Raw genomic sequence first — 22,259 nt, 5'->3', positions numbered from 1 at the left:
CGCTGGGGCTTAATTAGAAGCAGCTCGCAGACACACCCGTGTCCAGGGGCTCTTTAATTACCCTCAGGTTCGTTAGGAGAGAAGGGCCTCAAGCTCTAATTAACTGGCTCTCTCTGTGTGTGTGTGTGTGTGTGTGTGTGTGTGAGTGTGTGGGTGTGTGTGTGTTTGTTATGTGTATATGAGAGTGTGTTTGTCGCCAATATGAAAACTAAAATTTGAAGACGCACAGGGTATTCTAATACCTTGTTAAACTGTGCTGCATATATAGTAAACAGATCACAACTTTTCATTTAGACTCAGGAGGGCAGGGGAGAGGAAAACAGAGACAAAGAGAAAGTAGTGAATGACAGGTTAGATAACTGGATAAGAGATTGTGATAGAGATTTCTGCAGCTGGTGAGTGACAGTTCTGTAGAGGAGTAGAAAGTGGCTGGAGAGGCAGAGTGAAGGAGTGTAACAGAGTGTGTGAAAGGAAGTGATGAAGATGGAAGGAGAGAGATGGTGCCAGTCTTGTGTAAAGGAGGAGTGTGTTATCTGTCCTTTCATGGTGGTTGTCAGCTGGAGAGGCCAAATGCCTTCATGTTGTCTCACCATGGACAAACAGCAGTAATTAGAAAGACAGAGTGATGGAGTGAAGACACACTCACATTACAGTGTGCAACATTATACACACAGAGAGCTGCAAAAGCATCTGTACATGTTATGCTGCTCTGTTTCCGATGGTGCAATACTCACGATAAATATTTTTCACCTAGAAGGCATGGAATTGCTAATCGAACAACAGAAAATGTTCTTGAATTTTTAAACTGAAAATAGACCTTTTTCACAGCAGCAACGCAGGTGTTATTGACAACGTTTACAATATCTGATCTATTCGAGTGCCTCTGTAAGTCATAATGCAAGCATGTGCGATGCCAGGACCTTGAAACTAAAGTAGCTAAATGAAATTCAGCCATATTTAGTTTTAAACAGCCTGTCAACAGAGCTTGCTACGAGTGACAGGAAAACAGCCAGTCACTTAAAAGACAAACCTGAATTGTAGTACTTCCCAGTCTCATAAACAGCCTATCATATTTCTATGTTCTACGAGTGACACGGAAATCATTTAACAGGTATGTTGTTTGGTTGCACCATCGACATATGATGATGATGACAACAGTGTGGAGTGAGGAAATGAAATGGGTGGAAACTGTTAAAGGACAGATCAACTATGGGAGTGTCCTTCACAAGAAAGCGTAGCGTGTAAACTGCTGCAGGCATAGCATTCCAACCAAAACTGGTCGTACAACAAACTTATTTTATTACCTTAGTCTCTTCCACTCCTGGGAGTACACAACATGTTGTCAGTCATAAACTACATTATCAGTAATTACTGATGTTGACCAATATGAAATTTCTCTAACGTGATAGACTTGTCAGGTAAATTGCAACATTCCAGCAACTTTAATTCATAGGACAGGTCATAGCAGGAAAAGCACAGGTGTAATTAGAAACATATGAATGCATTCCATTAATCATTGATTCCATTAGTCATCATTAATGTAATTGGTATCACCTGTGCTTTTCCTGCTGTGACAAGACAAAATGTTTGCTGTGAAGGAGGTCTCTAAAGTCTTATTTGCCCCGGCCTAATATTACCTGGGGACCTCATGTGCTTCAGAAATTGCTCCACCCACATTCACACAGAATTAGCCAAGTCTGCATTTTACCCAGATTTACGGACGTTAACCCAGACATGATGTCAAGGCTCTGTTGTTTGATGTCAGCCTGCTGAAAGATATAAAAATGTTCCTTCCCACATGCTGCCACGCATGTCATCCATCTCATCGTCTTTTGAGATTTCACATGTGTTGACAAGGTCTGGGGCTGACCACAGACCATCCTGGGATGTGTGCACAGAGCAGACACACACTTTTTTGGGTCTCTGCTGTTCTGCCTGAAAACACTATTGCCTAAATTTAATTTAACTTTATTGCAAATGTGTGACTGCTGCAAATATTAAATTTCATTTTAAATTTCATTTTTAATAGTAATGTTAAGATAATTCCTCTGGACAAAATTGATATCTGCAGGGCAGCTGATGGTTCTTAAACCTATGACATCAATGTTAAATTGCTACTTTACTTTTTTATGTTTTTTTTTTTTTACTGTGGTAATGTTTGGCAATTTGTGATGTATAACTAGAATAAATCAGCAGGCTGATGATAGTAGACTGAATTGAAACACTGGTTTATTTGTGCTACCATTTAGGAAATATCAGATGTTTTGACCATCTCGGTTTTCTCCAACTTCCGTTGGCAACTCTGCCATATGGATACAAGTGTATCCCATGTGCTGCCAGTTAATTCTCCCCTTTACGTGCTTTTATACATTTGTTTGCATGTTTGTCCAATGTTGGAAACCCTTCAAGTGAAATACAGCCACACCTTAGACCATTCAGCTTGGCATTTTAATCATGTTTACGGTTGCTGCTAGCTAACGGTAGGCTACCTGCTGCTAGAGCCATGCAGCGTGAGTGCTGGTGTGATGTTACCAAGGCGTGTGCGCCCCTAACATCCATACTAGAGGGCAACTATTGTAATCAACAGCTCAAGTGTGTGGCATTGAAATGGGGCACCATAACCTGCGCTGTGATTCTGTCTAGTTTATCTGACAGCTTTAATCATCTAATAAACTGGAATGTTATATTGCAGATTCATATAATAGGTTAGATTAGATTATAGTTTACAATTTGCCTCAGCTTTATCAGCTACAACACTAAAGTAATGCTACATTCATACATCCATAGTTATGATCTAATTATGTAATATATCATTACGAAATGTGCAATTCTACATGATGATAATGCTGTGAGTATATTTTGATGCTAGTACTACTTTATGCTTAAGTAAAGTAAAATTTTGAATGCAGGACTTTTACTACTCTCACAACTCACAATTTTATTGAAAAAAAGAGTTCTTCCACCACTGATATGAAGCATGCAGGTTTAGTGTGGTTGGAGGACCAAGCAGAGAGAAAAAAAAGCATTTTCATATTTAGCTGGCTTTGTGTGGAAATGGTCTTTGTCATCAACAGAAAAGTGTTTTTGTTCACTGTTTACTCAACTCAGTATGCCTAAGCTGTAAAAGCACATTAGATGGATATTAAATTGTTGTGCATATATTTTTATTAACCCTATTATGGAACAAATAATACTACATAATATTGATGTCAGATATTTACCCAACAGTGCATGAGCAATGTTGATTGGTATTATTGTAACAAAATGAATTGTCTTGTGCAGTGAGAGAGAAGACTTTGCGAGATCTTTAGCTACGTCATGTGGTCTTAAGCACACAGCACTACTGATCCATTGCACTCAAAATTTTGTCACCACCTAGATGAATGCATAACTTTAATATCGCACTTCTTGTGGCTCCAAAGCTCCACCAGAGGAGGCATATTTGTCCATTTACTGGTGAAGTGACAACTGTGAAAATGTGAGCCTGCAGACAGCAGAGAAGTTTTTATACATGTTTTTCTTGTGAGGTTGTGAATACATCATTAAATGCAAACTGAACTGCAAAGGAACAAGATACATACTTTTCAAAGATACCTTCAATGCTCTCGGCAAGTATTTTATACTCAAAAGATAGATTTTCAGTTAAACATTCCTTTAACAGCTTTATAGTGCTGGGTGAGAACTCAGGCCACTTTTAAATGGCCCTTTTAAGGCGGTAATGTTCTCGTCTTATTCCGCCTTGCCGTTCTTTATAAAATATACAACAACATGGAATTGGGGGACATTGTTGTGCAGGTGGAGGCAGTAATAGAGCCAAATTGATGTCCGTATAAAATGGGGGATCTAGCAAGACGGGACACAACATTATTGTGTTACGCATCATAGATCTTTTACTTCCAGAATCACCATTTAGCATTGCGTCAGGATTGTTGGTTCAGTGTTAAAAACAAAGCTAAAAGCTAAACAAAGCTAAACAAAGCTCTCCAACAGTAGGATCTCTGTTTAAAAAAAACTTTAGTCTAACTTGCTGTCCTGTCACTGTTGCCACAGTGTTATGTGTGAAGTATCCATGTCTTTTTGTGTTCTTCAAAAAGTGCTGTGCCATACTGTGTCAGGACTGGCTGAGACGAGCTTTGTATGGATTCATTGATTGACAAGATGACTGGAAGCTGCCAGGCTTGAAGCATTGAGTCGACTCAGTCGATTTGTCCTTGGCTGACAGAGAGGACTGTGATGACACACAGAAAGCGCGCGCTATCAAAATACAGTCAGTGTAATAGAGTAACACAGAAGAGTGATGGGAATGCATACATGCTGAGGAGAGGACAGAGGTTTGATAATGATGATGATAATGATCAAGTTAAGAGCAATGATTCTGATGTTGTTAGGGATAATGATGATAATGCTGATGAAGATGTTGATGACTTCAATATTAAGGTGCTTTGTTAATGTCATAAAAATCTCTGTTTCTGCTTCCAGTTACATTCAGTCATAGACTGGGAACCACATAAATCTGTCAAGTTCATTTTTTTGCAGTTGCTCTGGTAGATTTAAACCACATTTGCAAATTGAGGTAAGATATACAGATTTTATGAGAGAATATTGATATCAGTTCAGTTGAGGTATTGGTAAGGAAAAAGTTGCATCAGTTTGATCAACGTATATGCAATTGGTAATAATGATATTATGATATTTTTGATTATTATGATATGTAGGTAACATGATGTTGGTGGTGGTTCTGATAAAGTTAGTGTCATTGATTTGGATTTTGGTGGTGATGGTTGTGATGGTGATGGTTATGATAATGTTACAGTAACGAGGTGATGAAGATGTTGGTGATTGTGCTACTGTTAATGACAGTTGTCATGATGGTAGAGTTGACCAAATAACATTTTCTGTTAACATAATGAGGAAATGCTGTGGTTAATTAAAATAGTAATTAGTCACAAAAAATTGATACTGAACAAATCTGTAAAATGCTTAGTGACAATGTGTTATATCAAATAAATATGTCTTATTGCAATACACTATCCACTAGTGTTGTCATAATACTGGAATTTCTAATTTTGATACAATAGCTTGAAAAATATTGATATTCAATGCCATTTTGATAAAGAAAAAGAAAGAAAACTGACTCATCTTTGATGGCACTCAATCTTTTATTAAAGGATAAATGTAACAAGGCTGTAACATGACAACGGATATTCAACTGGAGAAAATGAGACAAGTGATGAGAAGAAAACAGCACTGTGAGTAAGTGACCTGTAACTATGTGGGAACTGCAGTAGTGTGTGTGTGTGTGTGTGTGTCAAATGTGCAGCTAGTAATCGAGTAATGATACTGCAAAAATTGAGTACTGAAAGCTTTTCAAATATCCAGAATCAACATTTATTGATATATGAATATTTCTGACAATACTACTATCCACTCGTAATGACTACAACATTATTCAACTTTTCAATTATGATTAGCTGGCACTAATATAGAAAAAGTCAGCAATGATTTCTTATTAACATTTAACTAAAACCACGATATTTCTCTAACCCTAAGCAAAGTGAATTTGTTGCCAAAATCTAACTGCAGACAGTAGTCTGAACATGAATTCTGGATTCTGGTGTCACAGTCCTGCACTTTGTATGTCCACCATTCACCCAAAACCCACCTCTCCTTTCTAGGAGACAGGGTTGGATGATGATAACTACAACATTAAAATCACAGGAAGGATGATGGTGGTGATTATGTCAAATTAACGGCAATGATGGCGATGTTTGTGATGATGATAATCACACTGAAAATAATGATAACGGTACTGAGGATGATGATGATAATGTTCATGGAAATGATCAGAAAAAATGATTATGATGAAGATAAATGTAATGAAGGTAATGGCAAGGATTTGAATGTAAATGGTCATGATCATTGAAATGTTAACGTTTGGGTGATGAAGATGTTTGGACAGTTGTTTCCATGATGATGATGATGACGATGATGATGATAACAACATAACAGTTAAGTTGTTGTTGATTTGTATGATAATGATATGTGGGTAATGTAACGAGGTGATGATAATGATCTGAAAATCGTGTAAGAGGTGCAGGTGATCATGAGCAAGATAATTAATTTACTAATGACTTTGATGAAGAGGACAATAGCCATAGTTCTGGTAATGATGATGACAGTGAAGACAGCGATGCTGAAGAGGACTTTTCTAGTACTAGAATCCACATGCTCTTTGCATAGTGTAATAATTATATATTTGATAGTACCGTTATATATTAGATGCTTATTGCATGGTCTAACAGATCCTTGGAATGCAAGTGATCACACACACACTCACACACAGCGCACCGTCGCAGCCTGACAGTCCTCCCTCTCCTTCCAACTGTAGAGAACGCACCTTCAGCCATTCATCAGTGTCACCCTGTCGCCGTCGGTTACGGCCCGGGGCCCGTCGCGTCTTCATTACGGTCCGAATAAATCTGAAATAAAACCACAGATGATTTATTAGCTTCCGATGGCGTCGCGCTGGTTAGCATGGTCTGCCGCCACTCGGGTCTAGAGAGACAGTCCTCAGACATGAGCAGCAGAAATCCGATGTGACAGCGAGACGTTTGTGTGATGATATCAGTCTGTGATCACAAGTTCTGCCTGATGAGAGGACGAGGGCATCTGGGAAACTGTCACACACCAACAGTGTTTATTTGCTGCATGTATGTGTGATGTTTTGTGAGTAATGCTCAGGCCACAAGGTGACTTTCAGTGAGATGAATATCTTTGCTTCTGTTTGATTTATGCAAAATCATTGGCATCTTTTAAGATTTTTGTTCAGGAATATTTCCTGTTAGTGCCTGAATTAATGCATTCATTTAATGTTTAAACAGAGAAATATATAAGATGGGGGAGCAGGGTTTTACTTCATAATACAGTGTCTTAAAGGATCATGAGGTGGTGTTTCACGTAACTTTAACCATCAATCTGCATAGAAATTAAAAACAAAGCTGAAACAGGTAACGTACGTAAAGAAGTCTGTGAAAGACCAGGTTTCCCTAAATGCTAATACCTGCTGCTACAAAAAAGTAAAACGTTCATGTCACAATCCACAAATTTCAATCCAAAAAATTATTTTAAAATCCAAAATCAGAACAACAGGAGCCCACCCTGAGACAAGGCATCTTAAGGGTCAGACAGACTGTTTATGAATAGGATTGGGTACAAGTCATGATGACAAAAGCTGAGACGGGCTGTTCTTGCAATTAAAAAAAAAATCTTGCAGCCTCTCAGACCTGATCCACATGCACACGCCTGAAGCGGGTACACAAGCTTTCGCCCAAGTGGCGCGCCTGCAGCAAAGAAATTATGTTCTTCTTCTATGTCGAAGTCCTTGGACATTTTCTTCTTTGTTGAAAGTTTGCGAAGTCAGCTGTGCACGTAGCAAGTCACTATTTCTGAGTAGCTTCTAGGTAGCACGTAAACACAGATGTGAAGGTATTGCGAGATCTCGTATATATCTTGTGTCGCGCCGCTTGGGCAAGAGCTTGTGTATCTTCTTCAGTGTGCACACGGATCCAGTCTGAGAGGCTACAGTTGTCATTTAGGCTTAAAACATGTTGTAAATGGAGTCAAATTTTAATGTTGCGGCTTACAGACACAGTAAGGAGACATTTTGTGGGGTTTTTTGTGTTCTTTTTTTACATTTTAAAACTGGTCACCATTCACTTCAATTCTACTTGATTTGGCTGCAACACTGTTTTCCGCTGAAGCTCCGAGAGTGTTTTATGAACTGGAGATCTTCACCCATCCTCACATCATCACAGAGGTGAGTAGATATTGAATGAAATTTCATTTTTGGGTTAACTATCGCTTTAAGCAGAGAGATGGGAGTGGGTCAACCTCTCGTCCTTAGCAACTATAAAATGAGATTGTCTGCTGTAATGACATAACAGTAGCAAATAAGACTACACAGTTATGAATCCTCCCCAGTCACAGTCATGGCAGTGATCTTGAAAGCTGAAATCAGATGTGATCAAATTAGCCAGCACACTTATTTTAAAGGTCTCCATAATTATCCTGAGATCTCGAGAAAACGATTTTTTTCGTGATAAATTGTCTCGTTATCTTGAGAAATCAGCCTTTTGTTTTTTTTTATTTGAGACAACAAGATAAATTAACCTGTTATCAAAGTAAACCAAGCTTTATCAGGTTGAGATAAATTAACTTGTGACTTTGAGATCACGGCTTTAAATTACAGTCAAAAAGCATGACTGTTTTCAGATTCTGTACATGGCTTGTTATGCTTATACACTTGATTTTTATATCGGATGGGTAATTACAGTTCAGATAATCATATCAAAGGTTTTCTTTTTTCCCCATGCTCAAATAGTGGTTTGACTGTTTAATGAAGTATTGTAGAAGTGGCAACCGTACTGTCTGTGCTAAGTGTGTTGAGTAAAAACAAATGATTGCAAAAAACAAACTACGTTTCACACATTTGATCTTGTGCATCACTTTTATCCTTTTGATCGTCTTCATGATCAGGGATGCAAACACGTGTGGTGAAAAAAAGAGAGAACTACTTCAAGCACTTTCTGAATTAGAAAAGTAACACAATTGCAGTGTTGTGAAGTTAACTACATGTAGTCTGTTCTCTCCCACTCATTCACACCCAAAACACACCTTCAGGCTGCCTTAAACTGGATTAATACTGGCCTTAGTGTGCCCAACGCATGACAAAAGTTACGTCACATGCTGTGTTGGGTTAAGTGCGTAGGCTTGAAAAGCTTTCATGGTGCTAGGTTGCACACCACATCTTTCATTCAACAGCAGTACAAACATCATGTAAAGACCATTGTGTAGTCTTTACACAATCGTAGTTGTGTAGTCACTACATTGTAGTGATTTACCACTATGTCAAAGCAGGCAGTAAAACAGACAGCTGCTCTTTCCTATATAATTAAGTTTTATTTTAATTGATTGGCCTGTGTAAATAGCACACCTTAACTTAATATGTTAAGGAAGCAGTTTATTATTTACACACAGATTATTTAGTTTTTTTTATGTGTCTTTGGCCTTTTAGCTATCATTTATCTGTAGCTGTAGCTGCATTTCCTTATTGTCAATATCGGCTATATTCCCCTGGATAGTGATGTCCCTCCACTTATTCACAGAATATTTGTTTGTATGCATATTGGTGTTAATGAGAACAGGGCAAAGAACATGTTAAGCATATACACCTCCGTGCTGGCTTGGAGGTCATGTGCCAGTTAAGGGGATCAGCACTACCAGGTCTTTTGCATTCATAAACAAGGCTTAAATGAGGTCTTACTAAATTACACACTGTCACACTTAACCCAGTCACTTCTGTTGTACTTCTGTGTAACTATATGAGATTCCAGACTCAGATTGTGATCATTTTACATAATAGAGTTTGGATGTACAGTCGCCCCGCAAGGATGTAGAGTAGCCAGCCAGTAGCAAAAGGTTGCCAGCTAAAACCAAAAGCAAGTTATTTGCATTCCTGCATGATGCTCTGCTCTGCTTTATTATTTAAATGTGCATTCAAGTCTGAAAAGAAGCTGCTTGTAATTGACACAGTTTTTAATATTCTCAGATGGATTCCACATAATCTCTTTCCTTGTCCTGTTTTTTGTTGCTTGTGTCCAGCTAGAAGACAAGAGGTTAGTATTTAGACTGATATTTTTGTTGTGCCCAGTGGAGCCTCTAACCCTGGATCAGTCCCAGACTGGCCATTTCAGCTGAGGCCGGTCCAGATGACAGAGCTCCAGCTGGACTCCAGGCCACTTCAGTGGGGAGACGCACAGCTGAGACCTGCAGGTGTCACATTGTCCTGGTTGTCACTAACCCAATTACACCTGGATCGCCGGGGACACGCTCTCTCCAGCATGCAACATGAGTGTGCACACACACAAACACACACACACACACACACACACACACACACACACACACACACACACACACACACAAGCAGGTAATACATGCAGATTTGTAAAAAGCATTCATGTGCAGTGGGTGAAAGATGAGGTAAGCCTACACAAAAAAACTGACATCCAGGAAATTAATTTCTTACTTGTCGTTAATTAATTATGCATTAGAAAAGGCAAATAGAGTAGATGATGGCAAGAGAAATGAGACATTAAAAGAAAAGTGGATTTTCAACGCCCTTCCACCCTCCTCGGTACGTCTCTCATCCCTCCTTTTCCTCATTGTTCTTTCTCTCCTGCTGCTCCTTTACCTTCAGCTTCAACCAATCCCTCTGGCAGTCACTCTCCTCCACTCTCTGGTCTAATGGTGTGTGTGTGTGTGTGTGTGTGTGTGTGTGTGTGTGTGTGTGCATGCCTGTAGGAACTGTGTGTATGAGCATCCAGCTACACACTCATATCATGGATGTATATTGTGAGCATATACGGTTGGTAAAACACTTCACAGTCTGAATGTGTGAATGTGTGTGTGTGTGTGTGTGTGTGTGTGTGTGTGTGTGTGTGTGTGCTCTAATGGTGTTTAATGCCCAGACTAATGGTTTCAGCAGGGAATCCTTGTGCGGAGCTTGAGTCCAGGCCTGGGCTGATCGCTGGCAGGACCATCCCTCATCCTGATACCGCATGGAGGTGAGAGCCAGGGGAACGCGCACACACACATTCATGCACACATACACACTCACACACACAAACTGTCTCTGCCTCTCACTAGCTTGCTTGCTCACACTCACAGATTCTCTTCCTTTGTTTCCCATTGATTCCTATGCTACATCTCTTGCTTCCTCACTCTCTTTCCTTATCCTTCTGATATTATCAAATCTGTCCCATCTTTAAAAAATCTTATAATTTTATAAATATTTTCTTTTTGTCTGTAAATACCACTAAAAAAACAAAACCAGCAGTATACTGATGCAACTAACAAGTATTGTCTGTGTAGTTAAAACCTTACTCCTTTTTGCCATAGAGCTCCAATGGTGCAAAAAGAAAAAATATGAAAATCTCATCAGTGAGCAACACATTTACTGGGTGACATGTGCCTTCATTTTGTTGCACATGGGCACTGTAGTTTATTTTGGAGTCAATTCCACATGCACCAGCATGAATAACAAGCTAGCACACCCAATATGAAGTAATCCGCAGCTGAAAATAGTCCACAGTGAATACACTAAGTCCCCATCTGAGTAACCTTTTTTGCTAAAAACTACAGTGTCTAGTTGTTGTTTTGTTTTGAACTGTTGATGTCTTTTAATGGATTTTCAAGGTATCAACACATTAAGGTCATTTATTATCATTACATGACACAGGGTTGTACAACGAAGTTAGAGTTGTCATGCTGCACCCACAAACAACATATATACAGATAATTACTGCAATTAAATTCAGAGTAGAATTTTATAAAATATAGGACAAAACAAAATAAAACAATATATACAGTTATTTACACATACGCATATACAAATATACACCCAGGCAATAATTCTGTAGTGCATGTTTTGAATTTGTTTTGAAGATAAGCAGGGACAAGACGACTTAAAGTTCAACATCTGGAAAACATTGTCCTTCAACTTTGTGTTTGAACAGCAAGCATCATCAGTGGAAACAGAGTCTGCCTCCCGTCGTCCTGCCAGAGTCTTGCATGTTGCAACCTGTCAGCTCAGAACAAATAATATTAATACCAGGCTTATCCTTTAAATTATCAAGTTACTGTTTGTTCGTTTTCTCTTTGTCCGAAGGATTATGGAAAAACTCACAAATCACAGGGTGGATACACAAAATATTTTTCCCTTTCATTAACCTGGGAAGATTTTAACACTATTTTTTTTTAACACTATTGCAAAATTAACTGAATTTGTAACAAATGTGCAAACCTGTTGTGAGTATAGTAGATGGTGTGTTGCTACTAAACATAACAAAACACAAAAGTTTCCTCAAACATTACTAATGCAGCAGATAGGTAATAAATACACGTGTACATTATCCTTACAGTTTTTGTAATGTTGATATAACCCAAGTTATGGTAAAATTTTAAAGGTTATAATAACCTTACTTACATAGAACACTGGACTACTGGTCTTGGCAGAGGGAGGTCTGTGCTCTCTGAGTGCCCTTCTAGTTACCCATATTGCTTACTTTTTCATTTTTCACACATTCTCTTACATTAACAATACTAACTAATTCATGGAAACACACAATGTACACATAAAGTAGATGTGCCGCCACAGAAGTGCTGATTCAAATGTAGACCGTCATTTAAAAAAATATGATTAGACTCAGCTCAAGCTGTTGCTGCACAAGTCCTAGTTAAAAAAAAAACATTCATAAACCCCATTCTTGATATTTTTGTTGATGGTACCATATACGAGTCACAGAAGGGCAGTTGCTTGGCCTCAAGGTTGCTTGCTTGTAGGATTAAGGGCTGCTTTGGGCCTCAGGGACCTGAATCATGTGACCTTAACTGGCAGGTGGAGAGGGCTAAAGATCCTTTTAGATGCTGAAACTGAAGTAGAGAGGAGGCTTTTGGCTCAGCAGCAAAGAGTGTGTGTGCAGGATGAATATCCTGTACGTGTGATTGCTTGTGTGTGCATGTGGGAGTTAAGATACATTTGGAGGGGAGCAGAATCAGATTAGGGAAAAGGGTTTGTGTGGCTGGTATATATATAAAAGAGGGAATGGAGGGGTCATAGCTTGTGGGAAAGGGGAAAAAACGGTGAGGCTAAAGGTGATAAGATCAAAACAGTGAGGCTTTGGCTAATATGGAGCTGTGGGCTACACACAAGGGCTTGAAAAGGAAAGGTTAGGGGAGAGGAGCAAGATGAGGGAGTGCAAAGTGGTAAAGACAAGATATACGGTGGTGCTGGAGGTGGGGGAATAGAGTGAGAGGGTTGGGGCTAAGATAAAACAGGAGGCAGAGGCGTATAAGACATAGATAGTACAGAACTGTAGATACCGCGTTCACAATTTGATATTTGTCTGCCCGTCCGCTATATCGGGGGTCAAGATCTGTTAGTCAACAATACAATGTGCATTGAGAGTTACAGATAAAATTGTGTATAACTCCCTTAATTCTGAACTGCTTTTTTATTAAATTTGGTTTATTCTAAATGTGAGAAATTGACCATAGTAGTGGTTAGCTGTTGAAATCAAATTAAATTACTATGGGGATCTAATCAGCTCTATACCGAAAGATTAACCTTCTGAATAGCCAACTGAGCAAATATGAACAATCAAATGGCTGACTTTCACTGGGACATACAGACTCTTAAGAATGGGCAACATCAAGCATAAATTATTTAGTATTTCAAATTTTCTCCAAAAAATGTATGTCAGTGTCTAGCGTGAATAAATGAAGATGAAGATAAATATTTAAAACACAACATTTGTGTCATTGTTTGTGTAATTTCAGCTATCCAGCTAGCAGAAGCAGAGTTAGTAAGTACAGAGTTATCTAAACCCTGTCTGTTTTCCTTTGCTGAATGAAAATAGATGAGTAAACTCTCAGCCTCATTTGAAAGGGGTGGATAAACTGACCCCCCCTATGCCCCTGGTCTCAGGAGTGTACAGATGAAATGTATAGATGTTCGTCTCTTAACTAAAGTCTGGGGAACAAAAATAGTCTTGCTTATTTTATTAAAGAATTCTTTCTAATTATTAATAAAAATAACTAGGTGGCTTTATAACAATATAATAGATACAGAAATCTACATTTTTGAAGAAACACAAAAGTCAAAATTAATAATTTACACTTAATGTTGCCTCTTTATAGGTCTGAGCCTGCATGTCCCGGTGGAAGTTGTGGCTATTCAGAAGATTAATGTTTTGGCATCGAGCTGATTGTAACTACATTTAGTTCCAACAAGTAATCACTATCAGGTTCATTTTCTCATGTTTCTAACAAACAAAATTCCATAAAAATCACTTCAGAATTAGGCAAGTTACAGTCAAATTTGTGGTGAAATCTGCATTTCTCAGTGCATATTGTATTGTTTACTAGCAAATCTTGACCTCCCCAATTTGGTGACTGCGTAGACACATCATGGAGACAATACAGCAGAAGCCAATGAGGCATCTACCTTTCTATATCTATAGTGCAAGGCTGGAGAGGAAGGAAAGGAAGAGGCAAGAGAAGGGCAGAAGGTAATGGAGTGCCGGGGAGGAAGCGAGGGGAAGGCAGGGGGTATCTTGGTGCGTGTGTGGGTGTGTGTATAGGGGTGTAGGCGGTATGGGGGTACGTTGGAGCAGGGCAGTGGGGCTAGGGGGGTGTGTCAGTACAGATGCTCTGTGACCGGGTGTCACAACTCGGGCCAGGAAGCTGAATCCAACGATTAATCACCGGGCCCCTCCGCTTGTAATCAAACGGGCTCTGGCCATGATGTATGAGCCATGTCACAATTACTGACTCGCACACACGCTCGCCGTGCACACACACACACTGCACTATGAGTTGATCATGTGCACACATGAATTCACACATGTATGAGTATGAATATACACACACGGCACACTGAACAACCTCTGGCGGCTGGCTAGGATTATGGCTGTCTTCCAAGAGGCCACTGGGGCAGACTTCAAAGACACAAACATAAACATCGTACAAAGCCAACACATTATAATCTTAGTCAGCAACACGGGGGTAGCAGAGGAGAGAATGTCAGACAGGAGGAGAAAAAAGAGGGAGAAAGAAATAGAAAGTGAGTCAGTGGGAGTTCAGGACTAATGAGGAAGACAGATATACTGAATAATGGGAGTAGAAGAAAGACAGATGAAAAGATTGGAGAAGTAAGGAAGACTGAAAGTAGGAGTGAGGCTGAGAGAGGCAGCAAATGAACGAATCAGGGAGGAGATAATGAGAGAGGAGGAAGTGAGGGCCAACGAGGGGATGAAGAGGTGAATCCGTGGGGATGGGGGTAAAGCTCTTGGTCAGCAGGTTTCCACGGCGATGGTGGACAGGCCAGCTGACAGGATGAATAATTTAGGACGAGGTGTGGACATCGATCCCACAATGCACTTCTGCCTGACCACATTGTCCCGAGCACATATTCTCAGACACACACACACGGACACATACACATACACACACACACACACACACACACACACACACACACACACACACACACACACACACACACACATCATCCTCAGCAGTTCCTCAGACCAGAGCTGACCTCTATCAAGCCTACATCCAGACAAACGATTACTCTCTTACTGTACACACCATGCATTAGTTACAACATCACTGTCTGAAAATATAGCTTTATTAAAACAAAATTGATTTTGAATTAGATTTTCTTCATATTTGATGAAAAATAATTAAGAAAATGAAGAATAGTTGTACATTGCCTGCAAAATCATACACTCTGCAGTACAAAATGTGTATCATTCAACACACTTCTGTGTAAATATACAGTAGTATGTATCTTTTCAGACTCTCTGATCAGCATGTTTCACTTCCTGAGTGCGTCCTTACCAGCTGGAGAGGTGTGACCATGGTAATCAATGACAAACTAATTTAAAGAATATACTGTGTTTAGCAAAGCAAAATCGTACACTTTAAATGGAAGCGTTATTGACATTGCACCAGAGCTTCCTTGGTTGCTGTCCACTTTGTTGTTGTTATTTTGTTGTTGTTGTTGTCATCATCACTATTGTATTACATTGTGGGATATTTATGCTGGCATAGTGTCCAGTGCTTGCATACTGTAATATCTCCCCAGAAATAGTATGCAGCTCGCATACTATTGTATCACTTTACACCAACATTAGTTCATATATGCATTATATTTTATTTTTATTTTTATATGTGGCTAAACCAGCAGAAATAGGCAATTGACTGCTTCTCCATTGCCAAGAGATGTTTGGGGGTTTTTTTTGTTTGTTTTTTGATGTGCTCCGGAAACCCTCAGAGAGCAGAAAGACAGACATTTTTAAAAGCCTGTGTGTTCAGTTTTCACTACTTGTGTAGCTTCTAACTGCATCTCTGTGGTTTGAATCTAAGTTTCTCTCCTGCGTCGCATCTGATATTATACGGGTTCATGTTTGATTTAAGCTGCATAAGAATCGTGCTAATGAAAACCCAAAATGTCTTTATGATATGTTTATTCACTGTTTTATAGTCAAGCCAAGCAGCACATGCAGTTACCATTGGAGGCTTCACTGCCTCAGCTGGAGAAGTGGTGAAAATTTTACACATTCGGGTGTCAGTTTCCATAAATGCACATTGGAGCTGGAGCCTATAAATAACAATGACTACAGCAGAGTCATTTGACCCGGAAATGAATGTTGATTTCCACTGGAGACAAAAGCCAGATGTTACTGTGTTAATGGATTTTTGTCCAACGCAAATGGATCTATGGATGCATACTACGGTTTTGAACATACCAAAAAATATCACATAGGCTAACTATTTTTGCAAATGAAACTGCAAGTGAATATGGAATTTCTTATACAGCCACAAGTCAAAAAAGCAAAGATATAGATAAAGAAAATGATGTAGATATTTAGGAAATAAAATAAGCACAACTGCCTGCATACACACTCACACAAACTTACACAATCTATTTTTTGGCCCCATGCTGACAGACACTGATGGCTGCTGGCTTTCAGTAGCCTCCTCTGCGTAAAGTTCTTCCTGTTTGGACCACTGACTTCCTGTCTACTGCAACCTGATACTTCCTGGTTGAGTCAGATGTCTTTGACCCCACAGGCCTGCCATCCAAACCAAACACAGCCACTTCCCCCTCATTTCTCCTGTAGGGAAGCAGAAAAGAACATGGAGAGGGAGCGAATTTCGGATACTTCGTTTACTCGCAAAATCTCTCACTGAGCAAATATGCACAATCAAATGGCTAATATTAATATTTTATTAGTTTATTACATTGCCAAGCTTGATATTAAGCATCGGATATGATGAACATCCACTTAAGTTGCAGTCTTACATTTTTTTAGCAACATTCTCTCAGCCTCTGGCACAACACAAGACCATTTTTAACCCCGTAGAACAATGTTTCTCCCAAATCTCTCCGGCTTTGCAGGCACCTCTCCTCTTCATTCATCACACAGCCTGAACGAGTGACCGGGGAATGACCTCGCTTGCACGCAGACACACACACACGCTGTAAACACACACACAAGCTCACACACACACAAAAATCTACAAACACGGTATCAACTCACACAAAAGCACGATTCATTTATCACAAACGATGGATACCTTGGAACACATGCTCAAACATGCATGTGCCTACACACACACACCGAAATGCACGCACACTCACACATAGCGGCTCCTATCACATCCGTTACAGATGGGTTCTCCTCCTCCTCAGTCCTAAATGAATATAAATATGTCTGTTTGACATCATTCATCTGCCAGAGAGGAGCACATTTACCGCATCCAGCCAAAAGAGGCAGTGTTACTCTCTGGGATGCATATGGAAAAGGGAAACTGAGGAGAAAGAGGGAAACAGAATGGGAGCAGGGGGATGAAAAGACTTGCAGAGATAAGGATGATCCAAGGACATCTAATAAGGTTGGTGCAGAGCAGTAAATTCATGGGAATATACTTGATGAAGTTTCTTTTTCTTTGTTTCACACAGACATGGAGAAAAACAAAGTCTTTCCATTTTTAAATACGTTTTATTCCACCGCTGTCGCCCCCTAATCAAATCTGATCCTATCTCTCCCCTCTTGACAGGTTGCATTCACAATAAAGCATTTGAAAGCCCATTAGCTCCACTTTCCAGCGCTGTAAAGCCAACAGCAATCCGATATCATCAGTAACAGTCCACGAGAAGATGACGGCCAGACGACAAGTGAGATGTGGACAGACTAAAGGAGCTGAGAGGAGGAAGAGAGATATCGGTGATGGGAACAAATTGAAACAAAATGGCGGGTGATATGCCGCCGGGAGATGCTTAGCGAGATGTCACAGGCCAGTGGTGAGGATTTTCCAAAAAAAAAAGGCATATCATCATGTGGTGTCTTAGTTAATGATCACTGGACTGAAAAAGAAAGCATTGCACCTGTTGAGAGCTGTTTACAATCACATGTAAAGATGTTTCAGGACATGAAAAGATCCTTTCATTTATCATTTTATAACATTTAACATTCCCCACATGTGACCTGTGTCCTTAATCACCACATCACATGTACTATAGTACTAATTACCTGTTAAAAATGTAGTCAATAACCTAAATGTAGCTAATATTAGCAGGTGATGTCTGTAGTCTAAGTTAGTTCTTGGCCTGCGTAGCTAATATTTGCAATTGGACTGTGTAGCTAATGTTAGTGGTTGGTCTTTGCAGTTAAGATTAGTAGTTGGCCTGTGTAGCTAACACTAGCGGTAGGTCTTACCCGTATATGTTTCTTTAAATTAGGTCTTGATTTCTTGGCTGATGACAGCATTTTCACAGCTGAAGGACAAAATAATGATGCACTTTCCACCCAGTGAAGCCTTCAGAGGCCATGATAATAAATTGACTCAAAGATTAGCTATGGATTCACCTAAGACCAAATTGGTGTTGTGAGACTCATGACGTGCTGTAATGTGTTCAAGCTGCACATGGTAGTATATTTTAACATGAATTTTAAAATTGTAATCCTGATAATTCCCATTATAAATAAGCGTATCTGTAATCTGACTACACCTATTTTCTAGCACTATAATTCAATACAGTTGCCTTTTTTGTATCCTAATTATGCAGTTCCTTTACATGTAATCCATTACTCCCCAAGCCTGTTCATAATGTAGTGTTTGCGAAGCCCTGAGGGAGGCGACAGCGGTTTCAAAGTGAGCCGGCTCCTGCTGCAATCTGTGCTCCATATGTCATTAAGCCCATTAGGGAAACACTAGGTTAACATTACAGAGAGCACCAGCCGACATAAAAGTGGCGTCTCACTTTGTCTCCCTTCCTCTCTTTTTCTGGCTGCCTGTATTAACAAGCCATTGTCTTTTTCTCACCACCACGCTTTCTGAACTGCATCCTCCATTTCCTTGCCTTGAGTCATTTCTCTTTCACTCAGACCTTTTTATGCCTTTCCCTGTTTCACCTTCACTGGCCCGATAACCCACCACTGGGGGCAGTAGAAGAAAAGATGTCGGCTTTTAGAAGAGCATTTAGGCAGCACTGTCTGTCAGGATGGAGTAATGACAGTCCATGTAAATGTCCTTCCTCTTGCTTCCCTAGAACAGCGGTTCTCAATTTTGCCTCAGTCATGGACCCCTTACAAGACATAAAATATTCCAGGGGCCACCTCATATATGTCCCGTGGAATAATTTGCCATTTTTTTTTACACTTCCACTTAGTTATGTAAAAGAACTACACAGGAGAAATGTATTAGAAAGATATTATGAGCTGTCTACACCAAGAAAAATAACTATAAATTTATCGTTTTAAAAATTGTTATAGCTCCAGTTTATGGCAGAATCCACACCACAACAACAAAGTTGCAGCCCAGACTCCTCCATCCATTTGAGAGTGATTTTTTAGAATGATATGTAGTTATTGTGAACTGACTGATAATTATTACTCTTAGTGTGGATGACCCTTTCGACATGTAATACAAAAACATTGCACCACGTCATGTCTACTTTTATACCTTGGTGGTGACCTTGTTTTGCTCCAGTTCACCTGCTGATACACTGAACTGTTAACATCTAGAAAGCTTTTTGTTGTTAGTTGTCCAAATGCTGGCTGCAAAGTCCACCTTTTAGGCCAGAGATATACTTGCTTTTTCACCATGTTTGTATTTGTGTATGCAGCGCGTTTCTGAGAAGATAGGGCAGGGATGTGAATGTGAATGTGTAGTTACAAGCAAATATTTTTCCATCCTTGGTTATGTGTAAACAGACACTGCAGTTAATTCAAATGAACATGGCTGTGTGTACTTTTACACACGGCGGGACAACAGCAGAACTTATTTGATTAATTAATTCTGTATCTTCTGTCCTGTTAAGTTTATAACTACAGCTTTTAGTTTTTCTTCTTGAAAGTCCCACGTATTTGCTACATGCATCACTGCATGCATGGAAATGTAACTGAAAGCAGCTTCTCTAATCATTAGTAAATTGTTGAGGAAACCACTCATATGTCAGTACAACTCACAATAAAGAATTAAACATGAAAGCTCATGCTGCTCACGTTTTAAATGTAATATAGCCTACAGAGAATTGGGGAAAATAATATGTTCGGCTGAGTGGTGGGTGGATGATTTATGCAGACATGCAGACTCGGATGAAATCTGAACCCATCCATGCATGTAAATCATGTAACGCAGCAACGCAAGGTTACTTGGCTTAACCACAATAAAATTACTATTTTGAAAGTCGTAATCCTCAACAAGAAGTGTGCATTACTGTCTAACTATAGAACATTTTGTTAAACAAAATAATAAATAAAAAAAAAATAAAACATTTAGAAATAATTTTTTATATCATGACAATTTAAATGAATCTGAGAATGTTTCACGGGCCCCTGGCGTAGTACCAAGGAGCCTTGGTATCCCTGAACGCCTTTTTGAGAACCACTCTTACCAACCAATCTCTTAACTATATAAATTTGTATGATGTTTTGAACAGAAACATTCTAAGTGTCCATTATGACTGTGCCAAACCTGAGAGGACAGAAATTTAGTTGTCGAAGCTTAAATCAGGCGACTGATCTCGTCTTTGTTTCGTAGAAAATGACCAATCACAGCGTTCCCTCCAGGAAAGCAGGAAACCAATACAGCATGCTCACCTTAGAGGTCAGGTGGAGGTCAACGTGGACTGTCATGCCTCCACTCAACTCCCCCCTCCTCGCCTCCCTCCTCCTCCTTCCCCATTCCTGTGACAAAGAGAGCCAGTTTGGTTGCCAGGGAAACAGCCTTTTTCCATGGCGATGTTGGAACACGTGGGAAGGGCAGGGCGGCTTTGTTTCGCCCCGTGATGAAGGATTCTCCCCATGCATGTTTAATCGCCAGACTTATGGTCCCAAACCCAACAGCCGAGCCCATCTAGCACAGCCTGATTATGTTCAATGGAGCTTCTGACACCGTCATTTTGCCAGTTTTATCACGCTGTGCAGCTCCCACCGCGGGCACCTTAGCTATTGTTGCACAGGGTTGCTGATGAGTGCAGCTGAGACCACAGATAGTCAGACCAAACAGGGAAGGCACACATGTCTCTTAAGCAGTAACCGAAACACGCCTGGCCAAATAAACACACTCGCTTTACATACAAAACATACATAAGAGCGGGCACACAATCCTTTTTGTCTTTTCTCGTATCTCAGCACCCACCCACCACTGTTTGGCTTAGCACAGTGGGGAAAAAAATGGCCGATCACCATGGCAACGGTGTGTGCCGTTCTGCTACAGCTGTGATGTATGTGGTGACACTTTTGACCCTCTGGTGAACTCTATAATGCAGGAGCTGTGCAGACCCTGGCTGCCCTGCCTATCCTGCCACTATAGTGTGCCATATAGACATACTGTTACTACAGTAGTACTACAGTACTTGATACAGCTTTGGATGACCAGTGCGCCATGACAACAGATTCTCTGGCAAAAACCCGCGCAGACAAGATCAAAGCTGCATACCTTTTGTCATGGAAACAAAATAAAATCTCAACAAAGTCTTCATCAAAACTAGTTTGCTGTGACAACAGGAATAACGATGAAGGCTTGATGCTGAAACAGATCAGAGTTTGTTTGTTTTCAGGTCCAACATGGCCATGCCATGCCAATGAAGGCATTTTAACGGCTTTAAAAGAGAATGCCACAGAGTTTTTTGTCTCATGAATTAAACTCAAAATGCAAGTGTAGGGAGGTGGAAACAGAGTGTAACCATAACTGTACAGAAGTGCACTAAAAGTTCAATTACACTTAATGGAAGTGAAATGGTGTGTGCATGTGAAGGGCGCTGGGGGAAGGAGACAAACTGAGAATTGAAAGGAACGGAAATTTATGAGCATACAGCATGTTTAAGTGGCGCTGGATTCTTTACCAAATATTATCATATGTACATTATTGACATAATATCTTTTCGTTTTTTTATATGATTTCATTTTTTAAATATCACAGTCATCATCAGTACTGGTATGGGGATTATTAGCAGGATTACTATTTTCAAATAGGCCTACATTGTAGAATGATATATTATCATGTGCAGTGCGCACACATTCCAACACTTAATGAATCTCACATCGGCACAACCAGGTAATCTTACAATCATCTCATTGTCATGGTCTTTAGTGAAAAGTGCTTCACTTTGTGGAAATCTGGCA

The sequence above is a fragment of the Lutjanus erythropterus genome, chromosome 16 (assembly GCF_056507025.1).
Source record: "Lutjanus erythropterus isolate fLutEry1 chromosome 16, fLutEry1.hap2, whole genome shotgun sequence".
Classification (NCBI taxonomy): Eukaryota; Metazoa; Chordata; class Actinopteri; order Lutjaniformes; family Lutjanidae; genus Lutjanus; species Lutjanus erythropterus.
The sequence above is the reverse complement of the archived record's forward strand: the minus strand, read 5'-3'. Positions refer to the sequence as shown.